This window comes from Solea solea, chromosome 21, assembly GCF_958295425.1.
Source record: "Solea solea chromosome 21, fSolSol10.1, whole genome shotgun sequence".
Lineage (NCBI taxonomy): Eukaryota > Metazoa > Chordata > Actinopteri > Pleuronectiformes > Soleidae > Solea > Solea solea.
This window is the reverse complement of record NC_081154.1, coordinates 4,337,776-4,345,581: the sequence shown is the minus strand read 5'-3', so window position 1 is coordinate 4,345,581 and position 7,806 is coordinate 4,337,776.

Below are 7,806 nucleotides of genomic sequence, written 5' to 3'. Positions count from 1 at the left end.
GACAGAACATGCTGTACCTTTGTAAGAGCCTTCCAAAAGTGGTTTATTTTTATTGTTATCTGGTTCCTTGCATTGGCTAAATAATTATATGAAATGGTAATGGTTTGTATTTACAACTTTTTTATATTTCGAGCAACTCTTACTCTTACTCCATTACATTTCCTTTATTTCTAGCCTTGATGAACTGCTTTACACTACAGTTTTCACCCATTCACATGCTGCAACATGGGGTTAAGTGTCTTGCTCAAGGACACATAAAGACTAGCAGAGCCAGGAATTTAACCCACAACCTTCCAGTTGAAAGACAACTCGCCCTGCCACTGAGCTACCACGGCTCAATCCTTATACCTCACTTCAGAAAATGAGTTTTGATACTAAGACTTTTACTTAAATAATATTATAAAAAAGTGACTTTAACTACTAAGTCATTTTCTTGTACCTCAAAGTATCCGTTTGAGGTACTTTATACAAGATATTAAATCGCACTTTTCTAGTCTTGACCAAATGGTCAAATGTGTTTTAGCTAAGGTAAGAGTTGCAAAAATGTTAGCGTTAGCAGAAACCTTTTGAACATTTTGTTAAAAGCTATGGTATGGAACATTAAAAATCTATATAACAACATACTCTACATGACAGAGTGATGCAGACAAAACTGCTAAAGCTCAGATTAAATAGCAAAACAGGAAATAGCTCAAGATGCTGTTAGCTAGCCTCTAGCATTAGCCTACTTAAGATTATATTAATATCAAATGTAGCTCAAAATGTAGCTTCAGCTGCAGCCACATTACTGTAATTCAGATACACACGGCTATAAGGACACAATCTTTTCTCAATAAAAGGAAACTGTGCTGTGGCATTGACCCATAAAAAAACACTCAACTGTTACTTATATAAGGTTCTGTGTCATGCTTTACTTTACTGCCCCATGACAAATACCCACTGAAGCACGTAAATCTGTTTATACTACATATGACCTTGTCCTCGAACTCAAGGGCTACAACTGCACTGATACCAAACCACACTAGTACACCTGGAAATACATCCATGCATGTCCTGGTTATGCATGTAAACATAATTTGTCTATGAGAAGGTGATTGCTTACGACTTGCATTGTCCAACCTACAGCATGCACAGTCAAAATGTACGTCAGCGTGGTCTCAAAATTCCTGAATAAAGAGATTTATGACATAGACATGTCGGGGGTCTTGTTCGCGAGGGAGGGATGGAGGGAAAGACAAATGGATCGAGGCTCAACCTGTCTGTTGTGGTGAAGAGGGAGTTAAGCTCTCAATTAATGGTCGAGCTATGCTCCAACCCTCATCAATGCTCCTGAGCTTTGGGAAATCACTGAAAGAACAAGATGGGGAAGACAGGTGGTCGAAATGAGTTTCTTCCGCATGGTGGCCGGGCTCAGCCTTAAAGATAGGGTGAGGAGCTCGGACATCCAGGAGATGATCAGAGAAGAACTATTAAGAGGAGCCAGCTGAGGTGGTTTGGGCATCCAATTAAGTTGTCTCTTGGACGCCTACTTTAGGAGGTGTTTCAGGCATGTCCTTCAGTAAGGAAACCTCAGGGACAACCCAGGATACGCTGGAAGGATGATATCTCTCAGCTGGCCTGGGAACTCCTTGGGATCCCTCCGGAGGAGCTGGCGGAAGTGACAGGGGATAGGGCAGTCTGGGCTTCCCTGCTAAAGCTGTTGCCCCCACGACCCTGGACCCGGATAAGCGGAAGACGACAATGACGTTGACTTTACATAAACAATAAGAAAAAAACAGCTTTTAAAACCAAATTGCCGATTTCAGTCCAGACCTTTTATGGCGAGGACAAACATCACACTCAAACAAAGCTGTGAGAGGATCAGTGGGACCGGCAGTGACCTGTTACAGCTGCTCACCATAATATTGTTTTCACATCGTGGCCGATAACAGCTTATTAGTTTGAGTCATACCCACGTGGTGCATACAGTGTATACTACACCTGGTTTAGTTTAGTCATTGCATGTAAACATTAGCACATGGGTTGTAGGATATCCTGCCCCTGTCTGTAAAATCATCCACCTGCATATGTTTACAGAGGGAGGAATATAAAACCAAGAGTTACTGATTAATCGCACAAAAGAATAAAACATTTATGGAAGATTACGGAGTAAATGGAAAACACACAGACCTGAGTAAAGAAATAGAGGCAGCCATTGCAAATGAATGCATCCACCTTCAAATTTTACATCAACTTAGGGCACAAAACTGGTACATGCTAGTTACAGAGCTGATGAACTAACCTGCTACTTTAGGTCAAAGTTAATCCACCACAGACTTGTTTGCTCGACACATCAGCAGAGACGTGCCAACTGTAGTATTATGCTTTACGTAACCCTAACCCCGAGGCCAATGGAGAGACCTCTTACCTGCTGACCAACATTAGATTTCCTCATTTTCCCCGTCATGACCCCACACAACCCCACTGACCAGAGCAGCAGGGTCAAAAAGACTGTGACGTACTTTTCCCATTTCCATTGGTTAACTAATGGGTAATGGAAACTGAGCAGATGGTGCGGCAAAACCATATGAATATTTGCAAGAAACATACCAGAAAATGAAAAGAGAGCGAGAGAGAGTGAAAAAAAGCAAAACAGAATTTTATTTAGAACCAGAAAGATCAGATTCGTTATCCCTTGTAGAGGAGAGAACTGGGAATGAAGGACTTTTACCAAGAAATATTATTATGTCACAAGAGAATGTTTTGACATCATAGACTCAGTGGTAAATGCCATATACCCACTACAAAGGGGCCATATAACCACTGAAAAATACACAATAACACATATCAACACTGTTCTTTGCACTGAAGCAATTTGTTTATGCAAAAAAACGATAGGGAAATCTCTCATTTTCATTAGAAAACTACTTCAATTTAATAGTTGTTGTAGGTAATTGCACTGGTGTGAATCGTTTACAGTAGACCACAATACACCACTGTATAGACAGGATATAAAAAATGGACATAGTCTTCTTGTTTGCTCGTTGAAGCTCATCGGTAAGTAAAGTAAGAAGATACTGAACAGCCACCAGGGGGTGAATTTGTAATGTAAAAACAACTCTGTTTGAATGGAAGTCTATGGGAAATTATTTAAAATATCATTTTCCTGAGCAGTTAATGACCAAAATTGCTATTTTCAGTTAGAATTTTGGTGAATTATGTTCCCATTTAAAAGGAAAAAACACGATAAAGTACGGGTGATATGATTGGATGCACCACACAGTTGGTGGAGTGGTTAGCACTCTTGCCTTTGCAGCAAGAAGACCAGTTGGAACAAGGGCCTTTCTGCATGGAGCTTGCTAGGCGGTTTTTTTGTGGCATGTTGTTCTGGGGTCAGAAACAGCAGAGCAGCAGGGAGGTGGAAAATGAAGCTTGAACACTGAAGAGCCTTTTTCTTCTGTTCAGGAGAAAGAAAGAAAGAAAGAAAGAAAGAAAGAAAGAAAGAAAGAAAGAAGGAAAAAAGATTGGAGTGTCTCTTGTCTGACAGTAATCTGCTCCTTCTACGGCTTAAACATGGGAGGAGACAAGACCCAGAGTGAAGACTGAATTACTGATGACATAAGATTATGATGATCAAAGGCCCTATTGATGTGTGCGCAAGTGTGTGTGTGTGTGTGTGTGTGAGATGACTCACACGCACACTGCTGCTGTTGTTAGTCACCTTGCTACTGCTGCCTGTTTTGGGTTTTTTTAGATCTTAAAGCCGACGTAAAAGACATATTACACAGTGACGTCTCATCTCTAAGAGAAGGCCACTGTGGTGATGATGAAATATAATAAAAAAACAGGGCAACAAATAAATGTTCTCCTTGTCTAACAGTGACCAGGAATTCTTTTTCCGCGCTGAAACTACGTAACTACGTTACATACGAAACAATGTAAACCCCAATATTATGGACGCTGTCTGCGTTACTTACAGATAAAGATACTTAACGTAGACAACGTCCATATTATTGGGTTTTCCGTTTTGATTTTTGTAGAGGTGAAAGTGGGCGTGACTAGAGGGGTCCATGTGAAATCTGATGGTGATCGATCGCTGTTTTCGGACGTTAAGCTCGGTCATCCGGGAGGGGCTCAGAATAGAGCCGCTGCTCCTCCGCTTCGAGAGGAGCCAGATGATGGCGGCTCTGGTATCTGGTTAGGATGCCTCCTGGACGCCTCCCTGGTGAGGTTTTCCGGGACCGTCCCACCAGGAGGAGGCCTCAGGGAAGACCCAGGACTTCCCGGAGAGACTATATCTCTCGGGGTGGCCCGCGAACCCCTCAGGATTCCCGCTGGAAGACTTGGACGAAGTGGCCGGAGAGTGGGCTTCAACCCGATCTTAAATAAGTAGTAGAAGATGGATGAATGAATGGATGGATGTTGAAATTCAAAAGCTAAATGGAAATATTTATATATTGGAAATATTTGCTGGTTTTATCAATGGCAAACCTCAGCCCGCACCAACGTGAAAAATCTAGAGGAGATCTTTTCATACTACTTTTGTAATCTTTGTGCATGTACTCATCTTTTTATGGACCATTAACAAGTGCCTTGAGGGCACATGTACGGCCATGTGAGACAACCAAGAGGAGACACAAGGTTGAAAAATAGTTTCTTTTTAAATTGTCCCTCTATTACGCGAGCAATATTGCTTTTTTAAATTATTTCCTTCATTTTTGAAGTGTGCTTTCTTATTTTTCTAGTTTCCTCCGTTTTAGGAGATCACGTTGAGCGGCATAGCTGAAAATATTAAGCAGGAGTTTTTGGTGAAAAGGTGAAAGTTGTGATCCAAGGAAGAATTTGTTATATTCTTTGGTTGATCTGTTCATTCGATTACGGGATTTTGAGTGGATTGGCACTGAAAGTCATGAACTTTGACTTATTTCGGTGGTTATATGTTAACCTTTTTTGTCCAACATTATTCTGTCCAGCATGAATTTGTGACAGAGGAAGAAAAATCAAAGGGAAATTACACATTATAAAAGACATTTTTGAGAAAATAACACAAAGTTATAAAGAGTTGTAGTTTAGTTTTTGCATCTGCATATGCATATTTCTGCCGTTTGCCACAATTACATATAAATATTTATCAGGGACTGTGGGTGAAATGTGCTTCAAGTGTCCCCTCTTACAGTCAAGGCAGTCACATAGCATCTATGAGATGTACAGTATATACTCTGGGTTGAGCTACAAATTGCAACGCTTTCTTCTCTGCTTCTCTGTCTGAAATAGATTTCATGAGACACTATCAAGTGCGACTGAGAACACGTGTGTGGAAGCATGTGACGGTGTGAAAAGACACCAAGCACAGTGTCCTGGATTAGTGCTTAAGAGCATTTTTCATACCCATTGAGACTTAAATTGGCCGTGTATCAAGTCTGGACCAGAACCATCAGGCCTCACAGGCATAATCTAGACAAACAGCAGGGCTGCAGATGGCACTTAAATCATTTTTCATGTGCGAGTTTGGCTTTTTTTGTGAACATGTGTTTGTCTTTGTTCCATATGGTCTGAGTGAGTGGGAACAAGGACAGAAATAGAAGGAGAAATCACAGAATCTGGACTTATTAAAGCTGAATAAATGGGTTTTTTTTGCACATCAAATATTGCTTTCCATTTCCCTGGGTATAACACACAGGAAGTCCTAAATAATCCTAAATCATCCTGAGTTTCTTGATTAAAAATGACATTTTTGAGTTGTAATAACAAATAATGAACCATTAATAAGAAAAACGTCTCACATTCTCATCCCTTTTATTGTTCAAAATAAGATATTAACCCTGTAGTTTTGAGGATTTGGCAACGTCACTATCCTTGTTCAAAGCACAGATTGTATAAGTATACTACTGAGTTCTATTTCACTGCTTCTGTTGTTGTTTCTGTTCAGTTTTGTGTGTTATTGAATGTTAAGCGCTTTTGTTCGACTCATATTAAGAGAACCAGTAACCTTGCAGACGTGTTTTGAAAAGCGCTGAACACAGAAACTAAAGTTAATTATCATTATTTTTATACGTAGACCCAAATCTGTCTCACTCAGAAGAAGAACCCACCCAAACAACTATTGTTATTGCCATTTTTTTGTTGCTTCCATGTTACATAACCTTAATGTTTCAAAGTGCAAGGGTCCATGTCCTTCTGTAAAGATCCGGTGAGCGGCAGGAGAATGGGAACACTTAATGGCAGCAGTGACACGAGGGCAAGTTTTCCGGCTAATGGGCGAATTTCACTCAAAAATAATGAACAATGAATGACCGCAAATAACTTCCGCTCGGACCTCAGACTCCACACACGCTGCTGTGGTTTTAGTTTAACTACAGATTACATCCGGTGGCTCAGTTACAATCTAATGCACGAATCATCAAAAATAATCGCTAACTTGCAGATTGCGTAGACGCGCACGACACAAACGGGACGACTTCCTGTCCAGTGTTTATCCACAGTGTGAGATTAACAGCAAATGTTGGTGAAATTACTGCTGCGGAGGTGCCAAAGTCTAATCTGTGTCTGGAGAGCGTGACGGAGAAGTGGAGCATCGCAGAGATTTGATGCAAAGCCACGAAGCTAGGGAGTTAAAAATCAACACTGCAGAAAAGAAATGAGTGAACTCTATTTAGGCTCAATCCAGCTCCACGCATTACTCCGACCACTTAATCCCTCGATTTTGCATGTTTACACTGTCCTGATTCTTGACTAATGCTAACTATCCCTCCAAAAATTACCACCATGACATTAACATTGGTTAGCATGCTGTTTAGCTATGCTAACCACAACAAAACTTGTCAGCAGTCTCTTTAACTCACCATAATCTGGTCTACCAACAGGTGTTGAAGAGGTTTTCTTACATGTCTGCAGACATACGCTACAAAGAGCTCCAGGTGGTGGCAGGAAAAAACTCCAGATGTTCACCATGATGGCAGGAAAAACTCCAGATGTTCACCATAGTGGCAGGAAAAACTCCAGATGTTCACCATGATGGCAGGAAAAACTCCAGATGTTCACCCTGGTGGCAGGACAGCATCAATGGTGGTTTTAAGCCCAGAATTTACTGCGCACTTTAAATCCACAGAGATTGAGCTAATTTGAGCGACTGAATATATCTGACCCTTATAACGCCCCCTGGTGGTAGACGTTAACGGGCAGTTAACGGGCAGCCCATGGCCAAGTGGAAAGGGAACTGGGCTTGTGACCAAAAGGTTGCCGGGTTCGTGTCCCTGCCAGGTCAAGGGCTGGGACACCCCTGAGCAAGGTACCCAATCCACATTGCTCATTGATAATTGGGCACACTCCGATAGTACCTGATAAGGGATAATTACAAAAACAGAATCCATTGCTTGTGGCTTCCTTTCACTTTTATGGCCTTGATCTAACTCTTCCTTCTCTCAGGATCAGGTAGAATGTTCTGTCATTTGCTTGTCCCTCACTGTTGATATATACCCGGGCACAACAGAGATCCACCACCTTCACTTTGTATGAAAATGAAGACATAGCGACATTAATTGTCCAGTATTATTGTCTGGTACAGTATATTTCTGGCGTTGTTTTGGTTCTGAGCGTTAGAAGATGGAATTGTGCAAGGTCAGCTCGTGGAGTCATGACCAGTGATATAACGACATGTGATGACGTGACGTGTTCATGAAGGATTGTAATTACAACCCCTGTAACTCAGTTCCAAGAAGCAAAGAGTTAAGAGTATCATGTCATGTCATGTGTTGGTATCGCTAACTATGTTTGAACTATAGCTTTGGATGGAATTGAATGAAAGAAAAATTCAACTCCGACGGTGTT